This window comes from Schistocerca gregaria, chromosome 2 (genome assembly GCF_023897955.1).
Source record: "Schistocerca gregaria isolate iqSchGreg1 chromosome 2, iqSchGreg1.2, whole genome shotgun sequence".
Classification (NCBI taxonomy): domain Eukaryota; kingdom Metazoa; phylum Arthropoda; class Insecta; order Orthoptera; family Acrididae; genus Schistocerca; species Schistocerca gregaria.
This window is the reverse complement of record NC_064921.1, coordinates 372,244,091-372,268,641: the sequence shown is the minus strand read 5'-3', so window position 1 is coordinate 372,268,641 and position 24,551 is coordinate 372,244,091. Positions and strand designations below refer to the sequence as shown.

Below are 24,551 nucleotides of genomic sequence, written 5' to 3'. Positions count from 1 at the left end.
TCAGAATCATCAAAATTCTTTAGTTTGATTCAAAAACTTCATTCCCAAATACGTTGCCTTTCGTACATGGAATAAATCATTTTTAAACATACAGAATTACACATATTACAAAATAAAATTTTATCCACAATGACAAGACCATTTTTCCAAAACCTTATTATCTAAAAGCAATCCTATATGTTTATTGTCTTTGCTTGGGACGTATGTTCAGATTCTAGTAAATACATGTTGCATAAAGATATGGATTAGACCTGAAAACAAAGTATATCACTGTTTATTTAAACTGACTGACCAATGTGAGTTTGGGTAAACACATAACTATTCATTTTGTAATGAACATTTAAATACCAAAATTTACTAACACTTTATTGACATTTCACTTTTGCTATTCTCATTATTTTGATCATTAGCCTCTGTTTACCAGGACCATTCATAATAAAGTAATATGTGCTGTGTCGGATACCCAATTACTACTATTATTTACTTTATTCACAATATTATTCATTTCATCTGATCTGGGCTCACAAAAGCTTAAGTCAACAATATTTCAGATACTAAATTTCATTTTAGGTTCCAGATATGCAAGGAAATATGCATTTGGATGTGGTACTTGGATGGTTTGGACACTTCATAAGGCCCCTCACGAACATAAAAAATTGGATATTTCAAAATTTAGTTCTTTAGATTTTTCATGAATTAATAAGACTACGTCGTCTACTTTTGTACTTCCAAAACTTTCATATCACAATGTTACCTCAGTATTTTCTTTTTTCATTCAAATCCAAATCCATTCTATGATGAAACAGAGCGTTTTTCTCAACAAGTGATTGTGTTTCTCTAGCATTAATGATTTTTGTGGTACAAAATTAGTATTATCATGAGTTGCACTATTTAATACATGTTCAATATCTTTTATATCTTTTATTCATTCAGTACGATTTTTGTTGCAACACATCCTACACAACCAAGCAATTTCTCACATGTAGCACCCAGAAGGATTACTAGCTGCATGGTATGGTGAAACGTAAACAGTGTTAACCCAATTGGACTCCTTCGCCATCTTCCATATTTTTGACATAAATTGGGAATCACAGTCGATACAATGCTACCCAGTTTCCTATGTTTAAGAAAATAATATTTTTTGTACAATTAACAGTGCTCTTCCTATGGCTTTCCTTGTAGCATACAAAGTCACTTCAACTACTATAAAGATAAAACTAAAGTCTCCTTTTGTATTTGGCAGCGGCCATACAAATCAACAGCTATCAATTCTATTAACTGGTTGAACTTTACACTTTACATGGGCAGTCTACTGATCTTTTTAATAGTAGGAGCCGAGGACAGTTTTGGGACAAAATTAGAGGAAGTCTGATGCCAGCGTCAATACATTCTTATCTATGCTGACACAGAAGTGCAATGTTACAGCTGTCACAACTACACATGTCATAAAGTAGGTCAGTGTTGACACATGTCAAGGATGGGAGAGGGGGGGGGGGGGAGGTCCAACATCCATGGTACTGATTCATATGTGCTTCCTATATTTTGTTGACATTAGCAATTCTTGGAATTTTGTCTATACATGCCGAGTCTACAGAGGTGGAAGGACCCCCCCCCCCCCACACACACACCTCTGTCCCCCCTGCACCCACACCATGCTCTGAGCAATACTGTTCAGCCCATCACAGGCAAGTTCAGCCAATCAATGTTTCTTTATAATAATTTGATTGTATGCGTGTCATCATTAGAGGTCCAGCATGAAGTGCTGCTAGCAGCAATGACTGGCTAGTAAGAAGAAGGCTATCAGTAAGCATTTTATCGTTCCATCTATTATTATTATTATTATTATTATTGTTATGTGTATTTTGTTATATATAGGTTTTTGACATTATTGCTACAGATAAGGATGTGTGAGCAATTCACATACACAGCTCCAACTGCTCTCCACAAATTGCAAAACGTCTTGCTGACCTAGTGTCCTCCAGCTATGTAACAGCACAGCTACTGCAGCAGCAACAGCAATGTGTACCTTATCCACTGCTGGACAAGGACAATGAACTGTTTCCACTTGAACCTCAGTAGCAGTACCCACTATCCACAGTACTGTTATTCACCAACGTATACAATGGGACTGCCATTGGCTGAAAACATGTGAATGTATGCCTGGCACTTCACAATATGAAGTAGTTATGTAAGTAGAAAATAAGCAATGTGTCAGTACTAAAGTGCAATACCCATGGCATCAGCAAGACTGCCTGTGCGTCATGGTGGTATATATGCAATGTCTCTCCTAAGAGTCGTCAGGTGCATTTTCTCTGGTATTTCAGCAGACATTTCTCTTTATTTTTTGGAATGTGTAGCTTGAGCCAGCCCAAACAAATGTGGCCCACCATGTCTTTCATGCGATGCTCAATGCCGATAGAAACCGTCAGTCTATTTCCCATGACAAACAAAATGATTTTTAATGTGTAATTTTACATGTCAGTTTGACAGAGTGGTCCCAAATTAATCTTGTGCGATGTTCCTTTTATCGATGTATTCACAGGGATAGTAAAACACGAAGAATAACCAGTACTATAGCAGTAATAGCCCCATCCTGGCCTGTGCTGACTGCTAGTGCATTGCATAAGTGCTGCTCAGTCGCTCCTGGATTACTGATTATCTTTTTTGTTTACTGTTCCTGTTGAAACACATAGATAAAACGATTAATACACTGGACTATTTTTGGACAATTATACGGAACAGGGACGTAAAATTACACTTTTAAAAAATTCTGCTTGTAATGGGAAGCAAACCAATGCTTCCTGTCGACACTGAGTATCATACGAAAGATGAGACGAACAGCTACACATGGCAAAAATGAAAGTGCAGATATTTTCCGAAACACCAGCGAAATTGCGTCTAACAACCGATATATTAATCAACAAATTTTTCCCTTGCAGTACAAAATGCAACATTTACAAAAGTACAGTTTCCCCGCTGGGTGCTGCAGAAGCCTCGATCGCCATAACTTCTGACCCCTCCATCTCCACTTCTACCACATCAGGTGGAAATTGTAAGATAAGGCTGCAACTATTGTCTTCATCACTTCCACCATCGTCACTGCAGCAGCTCCTGACGTCACTACACACAGTCAAAACAATATGTGAATGGTGTAAGTGTCTCAAACCTTTTCTGTGCGGTCTACCACTCCTTCTCCACTGTATGCAGGATATACATTAGTAACACTTGACTAGCTTCGCTTCAGGCTATATTGACAGAACATTACTGAGTTCTAGGTACACTAGATAGAATACTTTGTAATTAATCCAAGGTTTTTTTCTGTATAGAAAACAAAGCTGTAACTAGACTGCCACGATGTCGATAGAGAGCCGAAATACCAAATATTTTTTTGGTAAATGTTTTATGTATCTCTCTCTTTTTTCCCCTTCATCACAAGTTCGATCGAATGTCATACTTGTCTTCACATGTATCAATGAGGATGAATAGTGTATTTGTTGCATTGTGCAAATCAGTATAGATTATAGTAAATTGCAGTAGAAGATGGAGTGCCTTTCATATTACCAAATTAAAGATTGAAAATAATTTGTTATCAACATATGTGAATTCTGAACCAGATAGGAGGACGTATTGCGTGAAAGCAGCTCGAAACAAGTATGTAGCAGTTATTATTCAAGGTATGTACACAAAGACTTGTATCTTGGACTGATCTGTTTTGGACTTTCTGCAAATCAGCGATGTCATAACATCACATTTACACACGCTGCATTGCTATATATCTCTTAATTTTTACAGAGTTTTATTATTTAATTGGAGTAATCTCACAGTCATGTTATTGCAGAAATTAGGTTAAGTTATGGGATACTAAAATATTAGGTGGAATGCCTTGCATATTTCTAAATTGTGGAGAGATGGTCGGCTGGCTTGTGGTGATTGCAGCATCTGTGGTCGTGTGAAGAACCAGAAGAAATGCCAAGCAGCAGCGGTGAATAGCCTCATGGAGAAGCCACCTTCGATTGCTGTAAAAAGCAGTTGTGTATCTTAGTCTCACAGAAATTGTTATTGGAATATATGGCATTAATTCTCTCTCTCTCATTAGGCGTTTTAACCACTAGAAGTTGACAGTCACAGCTCTGGTAAGAATTTCCACAGACTAAGTCTATTGGTGGATCGATGCAGGTTGCACTGTTGTACAGTAATATACATTATATGAGTAATTTTCACATAAAAATAAACATTAAATTTCATTGTTCAACAACGAGGTTTATTTTAATCATGTTCATTTTTAACATAATGAAGCATTACATTTCTGTCAAATGAAAGTGATGATCACACCGCCAGTGTTCCAGCAATTTCACTTGCAACTCAGCAGTTAGTGGGTCATTTTTGTCAACACAGATTTTCAGTCAGAGCACATGAGTGAAGGACACCTCTTGTTCTCAGTAGTACAGATGTCATATTCCAGTAACAAGTCCTTAATGCACTATTCCTTCTCCATGCTCTTCACAAAGACGCATGACTGTTGAAGTAACTGAGCATATACAGTTCAGCAACATCTCCAATAGTACGCCAGCTGAATCAATACTGTGCTTGCGGTGATTATTCATTAACCATTTTGCAGAACTTATGTCCAACTCATAGTAGGGGCGTTGTCAACTAAAATCAGGAGGAGCCATTATGCTACTTCAAGCATCATCCATTATCCAGAATGTGAGATGTTTTGCAAAATACCAGTCATCTGCAGTGTGGATTTCTTGACAATCAAGGAAAACATCACTACACTTATGACTTCAATTTTGAGACTGACACTGATGCTGTTATCAGCTCTCAGACTAAGACTGATGTGATTTATATCTGAAAAAAGGACATATCTGGATTCTATGTGGAAGTGAACCAATAGGAGCTGTAGCTGGGTAAACACCTCTTTCTTCATAGTGGATTATAAAACCAGTGGGGCATATTCCCCCACCATAGTCTGAAAATTGCTAGTATTGTAGGAAAGATTACATTCCACCCAATATATTTCAAATTCAGCTTGTATGTGTTTAATACTTGTTTAATATGTGTTTAATGTAGGTGATAGATGCAAAATAAACTAGTTCTAATACTATAACCTAACTATGTGTATTTAAATACCAACAACAACATTATTTACAATATGTTTCCTGTACTCTGTAATTACTTGTATAGGGCGGTATAAATTATAATGCACCCTCCAACAGAGATGAATAGGAGTACAGGTAGCAGCTATGTCAGCACTTCAATAGTAGCAGTATTGAAACTACACATAGTGTGTGTTTAAACTGCAAGTGTGTGTGTGTGTGTGTGTGTGTGTGTGTGTGTGTTTGTAAAACTAAACTCCAACTGAACAGGCCATGAAAGCCCAACAATACCGACCAGCCACCATGTCATCATCAGCCCACAGGCATAATCATATGCCGATATGGAGGGGCGTGTCGTCGGCACACTGCTCTCCTGGCCATATGCCAGTTTATGAGACTGGAGCCACTAATTCTCAATCAGATAGCTCATCAGTTTCCCTCACAAGGGCTGAGTGCTCCCCACTTGCCAACAGCTCCCAGCAGACTGGATAGTCACCCATCCAAGTGCTGCCCTGCCCGACAGTGCATAATTTTGGTGATTTGATGAGAACCGGTGTTACCACTGAGGCAAGCAAGGCTGTTGGCATGTGTGTGTGTGTGTGTGTTTGTGTGTGTGCGTGTGCGTGTGTGTATTTACCACTAATAACTGAGAAGTATAGAATTATACATGTTAACAGCTGATACATGGGTTTGTTGGTAAGCAGTAAAGCTGAGTGGAAGGAAATAACAACAATTGTTTATTTAAAGTCATTGTGTTGCGGTACAGTATTTCAAAAACATCTGTCTTGTACAGGCCTTACATTCAGCCTGTATTACATCGAATACTGCATTGGAATACCCTCTGTAAATTCAGCCTCCACTTCTTTTATAGTTATAGTTTCAACACTTACACACTTTGGTACAGGCATTGACACATTGCTCCACTTGCTTTATATTTAGACTGCTGTTGCGCAAATAATCAGCAAAGTTGGTCATAGTATGCCTCTCTTACTGGGTGCCAACTACACAGTCTATCTGTAGCAATTGCTAATGCACTATATATACCACAGGTTTGTGGTATTCTCGCGAATGTGAGAAATATTTCGATCATTTCCTTAATTCAGTTTTGGTAGAAGTTCTTCGTCAAGAGGCAGTAAAGCACGTGTTCTAAAAACGAAAGCAGCGAACCAATATTTGATATCGATAGTGCTCAAGTGATGCAGCAGTAGAATACATGAATAGCCTCTCATGCTCTAGCTTACAGGGGTCATAAGGAAGGAAAATTCCAGAATAGCAAAATTGGATGGCATCTTGCACTAACTGCGTGACCAGCCACACCCAGGACAACTTCGTCGAACGTTCTAGCAGGCCAGTGTGCAAAGGGAGCTGTATCAGTAGGACATGACTGTGCTATTGCAGGGAGAGCGGTACGAGCAACGATCATATGATGCCGTCTTCATGACGCTCATCAGTTTGAGCTGGACTTAGTTTATTGCACCAACCTCAGCCAAAGTAGGACGCGTATTTGACTTAGAGGACGTCGAGTTAGTTCATCATAGATCAGAACTTGTAACTAGGACAATGTTCCTGGGGTATTTCCAAGCAATGAACTCACATTGGCAATTAAATACGTCTAACCTGTGTCCTGAGTAGACCTACTGAGTTCCGCCCTACTGGAGAATCAGCGGATAACACACCACCAATAAACTCATCGAATATTATTGTCAGAGGTAAGCATTTCTGTCACTCACCGAGCTGTCTTTCTCACTCCCTCTCAGGACACAACAGAGGGCATGTAAAAGTGTTGTCAAATGTGGGGTATGCACTTTATTGAGTGTTTAGACAGGAGATTCGGGGTACAGGAATACGTATAGGGAGAACAAGGGATTTCAGTAGAATTCAGTCCTGATCCAAGTCTGGATGCTTGCCTTGCCAGTTTTGAGGAGGAAATAGAGGGCGTCGCGCCTTGCCACCGCCATCAGCACGAGGTTCACCATACCAGAGGGCATCGACCCACACTACTGCCACAATGAACGGGAGGCTCAGCAAATCTGAGGACAGCGCACTGCATCAGCACTGTGGGTGCATAGCTCACTTTAGCCGCGCATTTAACAGCTCGCCAAGTCTTCAAGGTCAATATACATGGCATCTGACGCCAATTTCCACAGTATGTCAGCTTCCAATGGAGATAGGCAGTACCTTAACTATAGTGAGGCTACTAAACTAGGCTAAATTCGATGAAGACAGGGAACAGCTTTCAGAGTTTTACGACAACTGCGAGAGCACTTATAGCTTAGCGGAATCTAAAGCTAAGAAAGTGTTTCTAAAATATATCATTAGTCAAATAACGAGCTCTGCCCGTGTAAGTTAGTCAGACATCATACTGAAAGCTGGTCGCCTGTGAAAGCAATACTGTTACAGAATAACGAGAAGAAGCTAAATCTTGATCATTACCCGTGTACTATGTTCGGTAGTCGGCTGGGAAAGGAAGGAAGTGTCATTCAGTAGGAATCTTGGGTGGACACTAAGCAGGGTCACATCAGTGGGACCTGTGGAGAGTCATGGAGGAAGAAGAAATGTCCAGCAGCAACGCATTAATTGGAAAGTTAGGAAGAGCTATGTTTATCCAAATTTTATACAATGAACGAATCAAGACAGTGCTGTAAGCTGTTGTGACCGTAGAAAATTTTAATTTTTATTCTTGCTTTTGTGACCATAATAAGAGTCCAGGCTCCATAGGCAAACAGCCAGCCGACATTAAGAAATAGTCCACCAGGACGTAGGGACAAGATAAGTGGCGGAGGCTGCCAAGTATGGCTTGTTGATCAAATAACTTAGTGCTTGACTTCCTGCCAGAGGAAGCAGCATGAATCAAAGTTGCACAATGGAAGACGGAAACACCAGGGCGACAATACAGCAAGAGAGAGTGTGAGTCACAGGCTGAAAAGACTCGTGTGGTACCAAATTAAGTTGCGTGCAGCTAGAAACGAGAGTGTCGTGTGGAACGATGGGCATTCTTGTGCAATCTGATCACTTAGAAATTAAAGGGTTGTGTGAAACAAATTAACTCACGTGCACCCAAGTACATGAGAAACGAAATAAAAGGCCAGGCAGCGGAATAGTAGCTAGAAGCAGAGATTCGGATGCAGATTCAGAGCCAGTGCTGACAGTTTGGAGATTCTGCAGCGAGACGCCAGTGGGGCTGAGTAGTCTCTAGCACCCGATACAGCTGATAAAGACTTCAACTGCGAGAAGACGGTGATATACTCTGGTGGACACTCAGGAACTGCAGGTCAAGTAGGATTTTTAGAGTTTCATTGGAATAGTGTTGAACAGAGGCTGTCAGTCTTTGTCTCAATTACTTAGAGAGATTTCAGTGCTAACCAAGAACAAGTGATTGCTTTGTACTTGTTTCTTATATGTACCGGCAATTAGCTTTGAAGTAGTAAGTCCGAATAAATAGACTGAATATTACTAAGGGTTTATGGTCCAACACCTCACATAAGTATATCTGAGAATAAACTTGATAGAAACTAATCAATCTTTTCTGCTTATTGTAATTCTGCAACCTATTTTCAGAAAACTTATTTGCTTCAAACCAAGGAGATTCTCTCCCTCTCGTCTCCGATATAAAGGTTGGCAGCAATTTATAACCAACCCATAGTCATTAACGTCCCGATTGCTCTAAGCAGTTCGCACTTACTTCATTCTGGTATAGTGAGGCTGTGCGAGGACGCGACGAAGCTCAGTGTGAGAAATTAACACTTTTAGAAACTATTGATTGAGCCACAAATGAAGAATGTGCAATTACGTCTGACAAATAGAAATACCAGGTGGAGACTGAGCATTGGCAAGGACGAAAGACCGACTAAAAATGCTTTAATTGTGGTAGAGGAGGCCATCTAGCGTGAGAGTGTGGACAGAAGTATACCGTCCACATGATAGAGACTGTTAAGGAAATTCCACCTAAGCCTGAGCATATAAGCGATTACCTATCAAGATAGTGAATGTTCATGAATTTACGGAAAACGGTTCAAGTATCATTGTACTCCTCCCATAAGATGGACGCAGTGCACTGTCACCTGGAACATTCGTCCATGCACCAAAGCAAAACCCGTAACTTGTTTCACGTGTCACTGGCCTCGTCGCTACACCTAAGACCGTCAAGAAAGAAGTTGGGCCAACGTATTGGATGGTCAGGTGAAACAGGATTCCAGGAAGACAGTGACGATTAAAAGCATAGCTACTTAAGAGATCCTATCAGAAGGGCAGACGCTAGTAAGGCTGGAAACGAGATCAGGTACCGAATGGGTTACTAAATCCCAATCCATAGGTGCACGCATTGGTTAGTCGTTTGATGGATTGTTGGGCAAACAATTCCTTGAGGATAACAAGGTTGTTCTGAATTAAGCATGCGGAGAGTTGCGGATAAGAAGTGAGAGGGTTAAACTGCAGGAAGTGCGAGAAGATGCACACATAGCTCAACGTGCAGTCAAAAGTAATAGCAAACAGGAGGCCCAACGATCTAGTTATGCTTTCGTGACGAAATATGACAGTATTCGAAGTACAGTAGCTGTAAGTCCTAGCTTTGCGACACTCTAAAGGCAAACAGGCTCAGATGCGATGGCAGTCTAGGGACTCGATACTGACGGCTTGCTCCGGGACTTACGCGAGGATAAGCTCTCTGCACAGATGACCGTCCGGACGCCGCAAGGGCCATTGCAGGCTACAGTAGCCAGACCCAGAACAGATAACCGAAATTGCGCAAAACAACCGAATGGAGCAATAAAAAAAAAAAAAACCCACAGAGAGCCGGAGTCGCATTTAACGAGAACACCCATTTGCGATTCACGTGCGGAAATGGTGATCGGCCCATGGGAAAACAAATTTTAAAGGTACCAGTGACACGCAGACTAGGGACTGAAGTTTTTATTCCAAAGCAAGAAGCTAAACTACGAGTGTATGAACAGGAAGCAATAGTGGCCGTTCGAGACGAAGAAACTATCCTCGTGTGATCTGCCCCACTCATATGCTACCCTCTTTTTCAGTAAGTCATGTAGTGGCTTCGCAGTTTTACTGACATTACTCACGAATCGACGATAGTATCCAATTAGGCCCATAAACACTTTCATTGTGCTGTAACACTTGGCTCGTGGTATTTCTCTATTACCTCCAGCTTATCAGGGTCGGGTTTTAATCCTGAAACAGGTAGTACATGTCTCAGGAATGTAACTTCCTTTAGTGAAAACTCGCATTTATCTACTTCAAGTTCCGTCATCGCAACCGACTGAATACTTCTTCTAGGCGCACGTTGTGCCCATCTAACGAGGCGGTCATTACATCATTATCATCAGATATATGAACTCTTTTCTCCCCTGTATTCCGGTTAGCACAGTATTCATTAATCGCTAAAAAGTAGATGAAGCAGTTTATTGTATTCATAGTGGCCTGTTGGTATGCTAAAGGCTGTCTTTTCGCGATCCCCCTCCTCAATCAGTGCCTGAAGTGCCCTTTACTTCGCCTCTCCCAACCATTGGTATCTAATTTCTTTGAGATCACGAGGAGGGGAAAATTCCAGGAACTGGTGCTTGGTGAACTTATGCCATCGGGCAACATCTCTCTGTCTCAGTTTCTGGCGCTACTTGTTGCACCTGTGGGATTCCTGGTCTATCTTTCTGCTCTGGAATAAAGACCTCGGTTCCTAGTTTGAGCGTCACTGGTACCTTTAAAATGCGTTTTTTTAATGGACCGATATTGTTTCTACACTTGAAGAAGATAATGGAACCTTCCTTAGGGGGGGGGGGGGGGGATAGAAGTGTTAGAACAAGAACAGAGAGACCTGTTGCGACTGTCTAAGGAGCAAGTAATTATGGCGAGAGCGCTACTGAAAGGGGTAAATCAAACTACAAACGTGTGGGCGAAAAATGAGCAGATTGTTACCGAAGAAATTAGAAAACTGAGCGTTCATGTGGACGAATACGAAAACAGTAGAATTAAGAAGGTACAACGTACCATGATTCTAATAACAGTAATAGAGCAACTAGTGCAAATTATGGCTACGTTTAATGAACTGAAACGTGAATGTGATTTGTATATTTCTGTCATAGCGAACACGCAAAATTGTCTGTTGGAGCCACACTTGATATATTCCGTACCGGTTGTTAAGTGTCCTGAAGTGGTTAAGTACCATTTTAAAGATAAGGAATTTCCTTTTGGACTCACGGGAAACGTATTTTTATAAGGTAATATTTGAGTTCTGTGTTGCCGCATCCTTAGTCGATAGCATTATATGTGTACCTTATATAATGTTTGGCCCCTACCACTTGAATTGGATGAGACAAAGCGATTATTCAGTTATATCGCACCCAAAAAGGAATTTCTGATCATAGACGAAGTGAAGTGACATTATGAGCAACCGTTCAGTGAGTAACTTCTATGCAAAAGAGTCACCCTAAGACATCAGATATGCAAGCAGAATTCGTATTAATGTCCACATACGATTACGAACAATGCGAAGCTCGGATGCTGCAGTTCATAAGAGAAATTACTAAAGATTACGATAGTAAATACATAGTATTGAACGCAGTATCTGGACGCAGATACGAGATAATGGTTGTATGTCGGCCCAAAGGAGCAACGCTTGATTGTAAAGTGTAACGACCTACCTCCTACTGACCTCATTGTGAGAGATACAGGCAAGCTAAGCTTTTTAAGTAGATGCAAGACTTATGGTGCATAGACGTAGTACCTAAGATAAACGTAGACATAGATTGTTACTTAGTGGAGGAAGAGTAACGGGAGGTATTTCAGATCTCTATAATCTTAAGTATTTACAAGAGCTCAAGGTCGTTGGACATAAAACAGAGGATCTACAAAGTGAAATAGTGTACCAAAAACGTACGACCTTCTCGAAACGAGCACTCCACGTGGAGGTAAGCTGGTTCGATAATACTCTGTTTCTTAATTACGACCTGTTGGAAGTGTGGCTAACAACTTTGTAAAGTTGGAGACTGGTGTAGTTCTAACGTATGTGTAACTACTATGGTAGTGATTAGTAGCACTCCCATACGCATTTTCCCGATCTGCACAATACGGAGAAGAGGAAGAGTTAGTGTAGTACGATGCTAGAGCAATTCGACGTAGTACCCTCCCTGATCGAGTGTTGTGGAAGGAATGAAAGCAAACACCCCAGTATACCAGAAAGACAGCAGCTCACATGTCCACGATAGAGCCATCCAGATTGTGTCCTGACAAAAGATAAAATTATGTGTTATACTGTATGCAATTTCGGAATGTGTATTTCTATTGATTCGAATAAACTGAACTGTGCATCATGTGGATATGTCATCTACATCCCAAAAATAATGTGTACTGATGTATTATACGGCATGTAATTATAAAAAGTGTATCTCTCTTGTGGTATCAATGATTGCAGTAATAAGAATTTTATGTTATGTGAAACTGTAACCTATATCCAAGAACGAAGTGTAGCTATGTATTATATGGCACATACTCGTGAAAAATTGTAACTCCGTTGCTATGCGAGACTGTATTGTGCGAAAATATGTACTAGTGAAAACTGTGATTTTAAATGGTTCGTGTGAATGGAGCAAGGCGAAGAGATTTATTGTATGATGACTATTTTCCTTGATGAACCTGTTCTAACGCACTTTGTCGTACGCAGTTATGTTGTTAGGAAATAAAGCTATGAAACAGTCAACTTGCACGCACGGCTAAGCAACGAAAATTTTATAACCTCGGAGGTCCAAGCTTTCCTGGGAGAGGGATGTAGTGCAAATGTACGAAATATTCCAACCAGTTTATTACTTCCATTTTGGAAGGAGTTCTTGGTCAAGAGGCAGCAGAGCGGCTATTCTAACAACGGAAGCGGTGAATCAATATTTGATATTGATTGAACCCTGTGAAGCGCAACAGAAGCTTACATGGGTAGTCCCTCGTGCTGTAGCTTACAGGTGTCGCAAGGGAGGAAAATTCCAGAATGGCCGAATATGGATGGCATCATGCACTAAGGCCGTGAACAACCACATCAACGGCAGCGTCACTGAATCTTCTAGCAGGGCAGTGTGCTAAGGGAGTCGTATAAATAAAAGATAAGAGCAGCCAGTATTACTGAAGGGAGAGCAATGAGCAGGTGTCGCCATCTCTACGACGCTCGTCAGTCTGAGCTGTACTTTGTTTATTTCGCTAGCCTCGGCCAAAGCAGATTGAGTGTCGGACTTAGAGAATGTCTACTTCGTTCCACATAGACAGGAGCTTGTAACTAGGATTGTACTTCCAAGCAATGAACTCACATCGGTAGTGAAACACTTCTACCCTGTTTCCTGAGTAGCCCTACTACGTTACAGACTCTGCACCTCTCAAAGCTTGTTTCTCAGCTGAGGGTAGGGGAATCACCAGGTGTCCCACCATCAGTTAATGTCATCGAATTTCATCAATCAAGGTATGGTCTTCTGTCGCTCATCTAGCTTTCCTTCTCTCAAGACACGACAGTGTCATCCAGAGATCGCGGAGCCACACCAAAGACGGGAAGGGGAATCGATACCTGTCGCGAATAATAGAAAACAAGGTTAAAAATCAAGTAAAATGTAGGCTTGGAAATTCTTGCTACCAGCGAGGCGGATGTGACCGGACGTAACTTATGTGTAATGTTTACTCTGCTAACAAGAGTGGACTTTGCCGCATCACGAGGCTCGAGAACCGTTACACGTCACAACCCTTGGACACAGTGGAGATAGAGTACGGCCTGTTCGTCACGTAGGCATCACGGGCTGCCGCGTGACAGACACGCAATGCTCGAGAGTACTGGAAACTTGTAGAACAAGTGGTGGCGGGTGCACTACCGCCTATAAAAAGGCTAGCAGCCATACTGTTTGGCAGTGATGGAGCAGCTGGTCAGTCGGTCAGATATGGTTTAGCTGGAGTTATGATGCTGTGAGATGGTAGTGCAGTGCTATGCAGCCACGAGGGGACTTAGACTCATTTCCATGTAGTCAACACTCAGTCTGGTGCGCTCGCCTCTGCTATATTGGGACTTAGGGTGCTATGAGAAGGCAGTTAGTAGACTTTGTATATAGAACTGTTTATACAATGGATGTGCCAGAGGTGCTTCTATTGTACATATCCTCATGCAATAATTTATGATTGCATCCAGTGGACCCTGAGATCCCAGCCGAGTTCCGTATTCTAACTCATCCTCTTTTCAGTGGAGCAAGTGCACAGAAGGCAGCCAATGACCATGAGGCCTCCTGTCAAGTAAATTTTTTGACGTGCATTCTTACAGTCCTTGGACTACCTCTCAGGACTCGTCAGTGGGATACGACATACCACAGGGCTCTCTGTAATCCGCAACATCCAATGGGAGACAAGCCCTCCCGCTCGGTGTAGCAGCGCCCCCACACTGAGGTCAACATAAAGTTGAGCATTCAAGAGCTCAGCCCATTTGGGGACCTCAGCTACGGCTGTAAGCATCATCGTTTAAGAGAGTAGTGGCAGGCAGCTGGTAGTGGCAGAAGCCGCTGTCCATCCAGCAGCATCCCTGCAATAATGAAAACAAAAATTACTTGACTAGATTGTGCACCCTAGTACTCTCTCTCTCTCTCTCTCTCTCTCTCTCTCTCTCTCTCTCTCTCTCGCCCTCACACACACATACACATGTAGATTCGTAATTATCTACTGAGTCTAGTTCCAATATTACCTTTATAACCCAGATTAAGTTACACATACAAAACTGCTTTTAAAGCAGTACAGCTTTGATCCCATACTTCTAGATTTTCAGAAGGCTTTTGACACCATTTCTCACAAGAGACTTCTAATCAAATTGTCAGCCTAAGGACTGTCGCCTGAGTTCCACAAACGGATTCGTGATTTCCTGTCGGAAAGATCAAAGTACATACTAATCGACGGAAAATCATCCAGTAAAACAGAAATGATATTCGGTGTTCCCTAATGAAGTGTTGCATGCTCTTTTGCATTTCCCAATCCAAATAAACGATTTAGGTGACCATCTGAGCAACACTCTTAGATTGTTTGTAGATGCTGCTTTCATTTAATGCCTAGTAAATGCATCAGTAGATAAAACCAATTGCAAAAATTATTTAGACAAGATATATGTATACTAAACTGCAGTACCTGTTTCGTTATGAAGAACGATGCAATGTTTCTTCGGGCATGTATGCATGCACAGGCTCTGCAGTATCATATTTACCGGCCGATACCAAAAATGTCCAAATGTGTGTGAAATCTCATGGGACTTAACTGCTAAGGTCATCAGTCCCTAAGCTTACACACTACTTAACCTAAATTATCCTAAGGACAAACACACACACCCATGCCAGAGGGAGGACTTGAATCTCCGCCGGGACCAGCCGCACAGTTCATGCCTGCAGCGCCTGAGGCCGCTCTGCTAACCCCGCGCGGCCCGGCCGATACCAGGCAGTTAAAAAGTCCTCTCCCGTACGAAAATTACACAATGCTTGTGCAGGTACAGATTTTGACGCAGGACCGACGACATACGCAGGCTTTGTTCTGGCGGTGAGTCGCGCACGGGCAACCAAAGTGGTTAAGGCGACAGCCGGCATAACGCGAGAAATCCAGGTTCGAGACCTGGTGTGGCACAAACTTTCACCGTCGTCATTTCCTCATATAGCTGAAGATCGTATTTGAAACTGTGAATAAATTTCGTGTAGGATGCTTGCATAGTGCAAAAAGATGATATATGTCCCTACTTAAGGAAAAGTGTGAGGGGATCCACACGCGTACAGAACGAAATCCCTTTAATTTCGGTTGCACGATAAGTCTTACATATTTAAAGGTTGTCAATTCGACTAAATATCTACGAATGACAATTACGAGCAGGTTAAACTGGAACGGTCACGTAGATAATTACTTGCGAGCGTTGTTCGCCAGAAAATATCATAGGCGTCAGCCGTGAGCTCAGACATAGTCATGTGCTTAAAATCTCTAGACGTTCCCAGTTGTAGATTCTTCTTTGCGCATTGCAACGAACAGATCATGAATATTATATCACGAGCAGAAAATCTAGGTGAGAAATCCGATCCGCGTGAATCAATCTATTTGGAGATTTGGTTGCGAATATATCGATAAACGTATGGAATTATGCTGTGTGGGCCGGCCGTGGTGGTCTCGCGGTTCTAGGCGCGCAGTCCGAAACCGTGCGACTGCTACGGTCGCAGGTTCCAATCCTGCCTCGGGCATGGATGTGTGTGGTGTCCTTAGGTTAGTTAGGTTTAAGTAGTTCTAAGTTCTAGGGGACCGATGACCACAGCAGTTGAGTCCCATAGTGCTCAGAGCCATTTGAACCATGCTGTGTGGTAGTACGCCAAGTAGAAACAGTGTACGGTTTGCGGAGGAATGTATGCGCGTCAGTTTTGCTACGGAAGGACTTTTGTTTAGAAACTTTATGGTCATATGCGTACACGTCAAGATTTAAGACTTGTTAGTGCAGATCAAAGGTGGAAAGTTATCCAGCTTTAGGCGCAAATCTGTGGGTAAACTGTAAAATCACATAAATTTATCTGGTATCTTCTGGGCAATGAACACACGGAATGTGGTGTCAGATTTGAGCCAAAACACTGTTGTGTCATAAGGCACGTTTCGACTCATTGTAGACTGATAATCAGACGTTGGGCAATTACAGGGATTTTATTTTGTGGACCACGTGCGGTTGGGTATATGGTGCTGGTGAAAACAACTGAACTAAGATAAAATCCATACTAATTATAAACAGAGTAAAATGTTTAGCGTGTATTCTTAAAGTCGCGGGCATCTGAGAGCTGTATCTTCACGCTAGTATAAAATCAGTTCTGACTCACCGCTATTCTCACAAGTTTTTGGATCATTAATAATCAAAACAATAATGGTTAAGTATGTGAAGGAACATAGTTATTCAAAAAATGGTTCAAATGGCTCTGAGCACAATGGGACTTAACATCTATGGTCATCAGTCCCCTAGAACTTAGAACTACTTAAACCTAACTAACGTAAGGACATCACACAACACCCAGCCATCACGAGGCAGAGAAAATCGCTAACCCCGCTGGGAATCGAACCCAAAAACCCGGCCGTGGGAAGCGAGAACGTTACCGCACGACCACGAGATGCGGGAACATAGTTATTCAAGCTGCTTGTTGCTATAGTGGTTTAGAGAGGAAGGCTGCAACAGAATTATAAGGCACAGTGGACATGATGAAGGAATGATGTTTTCGACATGGGGTCAGTATTTGCCTGCATGGGCATGAATGGAGCGGTATCTAAATGGAATCCCACATCTGAACTGCTTACAGTTACAAGCACGTGTAGAGAAATGCCGCGAGGAGCTACGTAAAGCCAAACACTGTACACTGAGGCAGATTTGTTTGCTGGCAGTCTAAAGTGATGAATGCTGAAACAAGACGTGGTTGAAAGGAGCAACGCTTAAATTACAAGTTTTGCTGCGAACTGCGCGAAATGACAACAGCAAAGCAGACATTTTGGCGCAAGTAGTATAGAACATCAGTGAGTGTGAAATGTTTTTCAACTGATAACATTTCCAAGGTGGAAAGGAAGCTATTATTGATGCGAACATTAGGTCCGGCACCAGCACGAATGAAGAGAGAGATTATCAAATAAGGGTGTTATTGACTATCACGAAATCAGTAACTATCTATGAGTTGATGTTTTCTTTCTCTTTGCTGCCTCAGTTGACTGAGGAATTGAAGGTAGCATACGTGAATTGACACGCGTGAACGAAATCTCTCTTATCTGCAAACTGTCGCCAAGTGTATGAGACCTGATATTATTATTTAGGTCCAGTAACGTACAAATAATCATTACGAGTGATGAGCAGAGCTGCCTTGTCCTTGATTGCTACCGACGTTCGGCGTAAATATTTCGGTTAGTTCCAAAAGAAATCATTGCCGACAGTTACAGAGAGGCTAGCAGACGTCGCGAAAAGAACAATACATGTTCTGCAATCAGCTGCGATCCGTGGACACACTCCATCACCCTCTTCCTCGTGCCCTGCAGAGAACCCACGCTCTGGCGACGTCAGTGAAGTTTCTTGCCTGTTTACATATGGTGGGCAATCACAGGAACTTTCTTTTATAGACAACGTGCAGTTATTCGTTGGGCTTATGTGTTGGTGACAACAACTGAATTAAGATAAAGTCTCCACACAGAGAGCTAAACATTTAGCATCATTCAATTCTCACAAGTTTGTGGATCGTTTGACACATAAGTGATCCAAAAATAACGATTTATTAGTATTTCTTTGTATAGTTTCCGTAGACATGACCCACATTTAACTATTTTTTTCAGTATCACAATCACATTCACTAGATACGTGTGTTCTAGGAATTAAAGTTTCTGGAAAAAAATAAAGAAAGTGTGATGGGAAACCAAAAGAAGCTTCAAAGCTGGTTAATGGGGCAAAATTTTAGAATCTCATTAAACGACAAGCTGCTCTTTCTACACAAATGAATCGAGGTTACAATTGCGGCGAGGACTGCTGTGCGATAAGGTGAGAGAACTACAAAACTGGGAGAACTACAAAGCAGAGAGCACCCTTAAATCGACGCATCTTTTTGTAAGAATTCCTCTTTTCTACATGGAGGTTTCATTTTTCCACACGTCGTTTATTATGTATTACTGAAAACTGCATGCTACCAGTAAGTAATAACGTGTAACTTATTGTTATTATTATACTCTCATTAAAGACTAATGCGAACAGATATCCATACGAGGAAGGAAACCTACGTGAGTTTAAATTAACAACTGCCACTTCTGGCGGTTTGTACCCGCATACAACCCAAATCCCGTCCACGGAGTTTCTGGAAGAGATTTCCCTTACTGCGGGATTTTTATCTTGCACTCGTTTGCAGCTTGCTGCTATGAGTGAGCAGCCAACTGTTTTGCGGTGCTTTGTTGTTTAACCCTTTAACAACCTGAGAAAGAAATTATCACAGACTGAATATTTGTCAGAAACCAGGTAATAATCAGAGAACTTTACACGATATAAGTAATGGTTACTTTCGCATCAGTTAGCAGGAAAGGTGACAGAACTAACAGGAAAATTTCGGATGAAGACGACTGTGCAAATGCCAAATGGTAAACCACGCTTGACACGTGAAGGAACGGAGTGATTCAAGTTGCTTGTTGCTACGCTGTTTTAGAAGGGGTTCTGCAACAGAAATGTGAGACGCAATGGATATCGTACAGGAATGATATTTCCGACATGTGACCAGTAATCGCCCGCATGAGCACACTGCTAGTTGTGTGAATGAATTAGACGAATGGAGCGGTTTCTAAATGAAATCTCACATTTAAGCTGCATACATATACAAGCGCGTGAAGGGGGACGTGGAAAGGCACCGCGCAGAACCTAATACTGTACGCTGGAGCAAATTTGTTTGCTGGCCCGTCGAGGGTGATGAGTGCTGAAAAATGGCGTGGTGCAAAGTAGCAGAGCTTATACGTCAAGTTCTGCTACAAACTGCGAGAAATGACAGTCACGTAGATGATGCTGGCGCAAGTGACGGAACAGAGTCCGTGATCATGAAATGTACTTCGGACTGATTACAACACTTCCGAGATGGAAAGGAAGTTGTTATTGATGCGTACATTCGTGATCACCATCGGCTGCAATGATGACAGACAACATCAAATAAGTGTGGTATAGACTGTCACTGAATCAGTAACTATCCATGAATTGATATCTTTCTTCTTCGTGCAGCCCAAATTGTCTGAGTAACAGAAGGTAACACCTCCTGGCATACGTGAATTGACTCGAATGAACGAAACATATCTTGTCTCCGAACTATCGCCAGAGAATACGAGACCTGGAGTTATTACTTAGGTCCGGTACATTAAAAAAAATAAAAATAAAGTTACGACTGATGCGCACAGCTGTCTGCCTTTCATTTCGTCCGACGTTCGTGATAATTATTTCGATCAATTCCAGACTATAACATACGAATATTATTTAGAAAGCAAACGAAAATACCTCACTCATAACTTCCGTTTTCACTGTGTTATGGTGTCACTAGAGATGAATAGTAAAAGACAGTATGGTGTGTTTTTTCACGATCGTTTCATACAGTATCACTGAAAGGTGTGCCTGGAACTGACTGGTTGACCCTTGGCGTTGTGCAGGGCGAGTAGTTGTGTCCAAGGTACTTTACAACCGAGAACACGCTTCAGAACCAGAGGCGAACCGCAACTGGTCCCGATTCTGATTCGTCAACATAGAAGGTTTCTCAGTTGGTGGTGGAACGCTTTCTACACCAGAAGTTCAAAGGATGACGTTACTTCGTCAGACAATAGTTAGATAAATTCATGTGTCATTGACCACTGCCGCCACTCCCATCGTTTACCGTAGGACAATTCATTTCACAGGCAACGTATATGTGATATTTCCGAGGGACAACTTGCAGGTTACTAAACAGCATAATGGCTCAAACTAACGAAACGAACATAAACACATTTACGTCCTACGCTACTCATGCTATAATTAAAACATAAGGCTTTTCTTTCAGTTTGCATACACAGTCTTATATACTCACTGTCATACACAGGGTGGTCCACTGATCGTGACCTGGCCAAATATCTCACGAAATAACCGTCAAACGAAAAAACTACAAAGAATGAAACTCGTCTAGCATGAAGGGGGAAACCAGGTGGCGCTATGGTTGGCCCGCTAGATGGCGCTGCCAGAGGTCAAACGGATATCAACTGTTTTTTTTTTTTTTTAATAGGAACCCCCATTTTTTATTACATATTCGTGTAGTACTTATAGATTTGTTGATTCACTATGACCTATTCTTCAATAAATTGCGTCTTTGATGACTGTATTACCGTCAGAACATCATAATACTTTTGTGTTCATTGTATGAAGACAAGAATAATATCGACCGCCTAAAGATTCTACAATAGTTAGTACTCTTTTTCAGTTGGCCGATGTTCTCAAATACCTATATTCCTCAATACACATCTTTGTGCTCGATATTAGGCACACATTTTGCTCTATAGAATTAAAGTAGAAGTGCAAAAATAAAGTGATTGACATGAGGCAATTTTGTGTGCGAAGTAAAATATAGTTATAAGAAGAGAGATAGAGAAGCAAGTTGTCTTGAGGGTAACTCTATGTGACGTTATACTCGAAATAAGAGACGCTGCACTCCTTACTAGAACGTAAACTGAAACATTTTGCTTTTTCTGTAATCGGTAGGAACTATGAAACGACAATAATAATTGACAAAGTAACTGACATAAGGCACCAGATGAGGCTCATGTGATAAAGACATTTCGTTCAGTGTGTTGTGTCTACTGAAGAACCAAAGCTTACCATTCAGCGCAGACTGAAGCGTCTCCTCGAACCTCTGCCCGACTATCACATCGGAAGGGACAGGAACGTCGTGTGCACACAGAGCTATCGGCATCAGCTACGAAACTCACCTGTAAAGATACAAATCACATTAAATATTGATGATGCACAACACTCGACCATTAAACTTATCGATGAATCCTACCTTAGCTATTGTTCTCTTCCATCCACACGTTTGGTGAATTTCTTTACTTTCATTTGCTATAGAAGTGTTTCGTCTGCTCCCTGATTCGCCTTCTCACCTATTTATGCCTTAGAACTTGAAAAGATGGAGCGACTGAAGAGTAATTAAATACTCTCATGTGCTACACACACTGTGTGCATATGCGTTGCCGTTAAATAAACAAATTTCCTATTACGTCATGTTGAACGTTTGTTTTGAATGGCTCTACTAATTTTATGCAAAGTTTTACTGTGAACCTCAACTTCGCACTCGGAGGAATGAAGTGGCAGTGTCGCAACCTGTGAAAAATTAACTGTTTCTTTTTTTGTCATTTCTGATGTACTTCACTTTTCGTATAAACCCTTTACAACGGCGGCAGGCAGTTCAGATCCCTTCTACGGAAAGTAACTGATGTTAAGACTGAAAGTTTGTGGCAACATTCAATAAGGAAAACGAGGCGGTTATATTCATGGATCAGCACTCTAATTAATTTACACGAAGCTCCTGGTTGTTAGAAACCGTTCCGTACTGGTCGGCGTGCTTCACCGATGCTGCTTCGGAAATGACTGAGACTCGCTGGCTGAGCAGTACAGCTCCGAGGCGTCGGGACGCGACGCTTTATCAGCAAAGAGATAAGATAAACGTACCGCTAAGCTCGCAGCGTCTCGCCGCTGTGTGCTTGCGCTCTTGTAAGGTATACCATTGCGTACTGCTCGTTTTAAAACATACTTTGGTGTCGATGTAACGCTTCAAATTAACATTTCTAGAGTCTAATGCTAAGTCTCGAGAGTGCTTGCGAGAGGCGCAGAGTAACCATTAACTCAACTGTTTGTATGTGAAAGAGAATCGGTGGGCGTTTTGGGTGAAGGTTCTCGCCATTTCATTTGTTTTTCTCTGTCTCGTCTCTGTTGCCGAGGGTCGTTGTATTCTTGGCAGCAACTAAGTGACGCAATGATGGAGCTGAGGATCCATATTCACCTCGTTGAAGGGGCGGGGGGTGGGTAGGGGTTACCGCGCAGCAGTACAAACGCCATCCATCTGCTCATGCAGGTTTAGATTTTCGATGATTTCGCTACATAGATTAAGCCGAATGCTGGTATGGTTCCTTTGAAAGGACATGATTGATTTTTTTCCGCATCTTACCCCATTTTGAGTTCATGTTTGGTCCCTGAAGACCTCGTCGTCGACGGGACATTAGACTGCAATCTTACTTATTTTCTTCCTTCTTGGCTGTAAGGGACAGTATCATGACAGTTTCTTGATCTTCGTAACAACTTTTAACTAAGAGAGAAACATCTTCCGCCGTATTGGACCATCGTGACGTGACAATCGACTGTCCCAACCGTAAATGAAACAACTGTAAGACTATCCATTGTGACGTTCTATATAATAAAAATTCAGTATTGAACAGGTCGCGCTTCTTGTGAGAACACAGGAGGCTGATCATTTAATCCTTTGATATATTGTACTTATTGAAACATTATACCGATAAATACTAAACCGGATATTAAAATAAGTTGCACACTGCATATGTTTATAGTGTATATTCTCATTGTTGCAAACACAACAACTATAGTGTAGCCAGTTTTCGTGTAACTATGATCTAAGGAGCCACAAGCCACTTTACAAAAAAACAAACGATTCTCTTTCTTTTGTAATAACTATCGTGATATCCGAAGCACCGATGTAGAATTCAGTTAACGTTAATGTCGTGATTTACAAGTGTCGCATATATTTTAAAGCTTCCCTCCTCTAAGGTTATGGTTGCGGCGTTTGTTGCATTATCTTCTTGACCAAAGCTGTATTTTCTTGTAAGGGAGAGAGTGTTCTTTCGTTCTAAGGTACCACGAGTAACACGAATTAAAAATGTACAAATTGTCTGAAACTCGTTCCAAGAACATACCATGTCAGAAACGCAGAGTGAAACAGTTAAACTTAGAAACTGATATTTGTCTCATTTATATAAATATGTTTAACCTGTGCCTGTGGTGGTAAACGATCTCTCAATTTGATGAGAGTCACAAAAATTCCGAGTCACGACGTCAGATGTAATTTGGGAGATATCTCAGATACACTGATACGAGCACGAAAGACTGGAAGAAATAATAAATATGTGTTGTTTAAACGTATAAAATATTCTTTTCGTAGCTGACGTCTGTCAGCAATTTTTGAAGTTGCAGGAGAACAGTACTGCGACGAATGATGTCATAGCGTGCTATACAGAGAACTAACAATTATTTGCGTTTTAGGGTATAGATTTAGATAAAATACTCTGAAGACTATGAATTAAAGCTTTTATTTAAAATAAAGTTGAATTTCACAACACACCTTTTGATACGAAGACGAAAGAAATTCTTAAGCATTTACATCAACACAACTACACTGCAATTCACACTTACGTGTTTGGCAAAGGGTTCATAGAACCCGTTACAGATTAAGTCTAGATCGTTCAGCTCTCTAATAGCACTTGGGAAAAATGAAAGCCTAAATCGTTCAGTGCAAGATCTGATTTTCTTTACTTGTATTACGATGGTCATTTTTCTTTATGTAGGTGGGCGTGAATAAAATATTTTATCATGAAGAGGAGCAAGTTGGCTGTAGAAAGTTCCTAAAAAGATATCGCCCCAACGAAAAACATCTCCGTGTTATTGATTACCAACCAAACTCCCTTATCATATCCGCCACACTCTCTTCCGATGTCCTCAGTCAATCCCATCTGGTAAGGATTCCATAGCGCGCAGCAGTACTCCATGAGCGGAAGGACAAACGTAGTGTAGGCAGTCCCTTCACTGGGTTTTTTACACCTTCAGATACGTGAAAAAACGTAATCTTTGGTTCGCTTTCCCCATAACATTTTCTATATGATCTTACTAATTTAGGTTGTTCGTTATTGCAATCCCTAGTTACAAAA

General features: G+C 41.4%; 1 long non-coding RNA gene across 2 annotated transcripts; it reads right to left on the bottom strand.

The window, feature by feature from the left end:
• Positions 1 to 1,860: 1,860 nt before the first annotated feature.
• Positions 1,861 to 22,208, bottom strand: LOC126319816 (uncharacterized). Of its 2 annotated transcripts, XR_007557762.1 has the most exons (4): positions 21,623 to 22,208; positions 21,439 to 21,548; positions 14,424 to 14,634; positions 1,861 to 4,016 (listed from the first exon to the last, which is right to left on the bottom strand). It is a non-coding gene; the product is annotated as an uncharacterized LOC126319816 (long non-coding RNA). The 2 variants fall into 2 exon arrangements; XR_007557761.1 differs by lacking the exon at positions 1,861 to 4,016 and having other exon boundaries at positions 5,814 to 14,634.
• Positions 22,209 to 24,551: the final 2,343 nt, after the last annotated feature.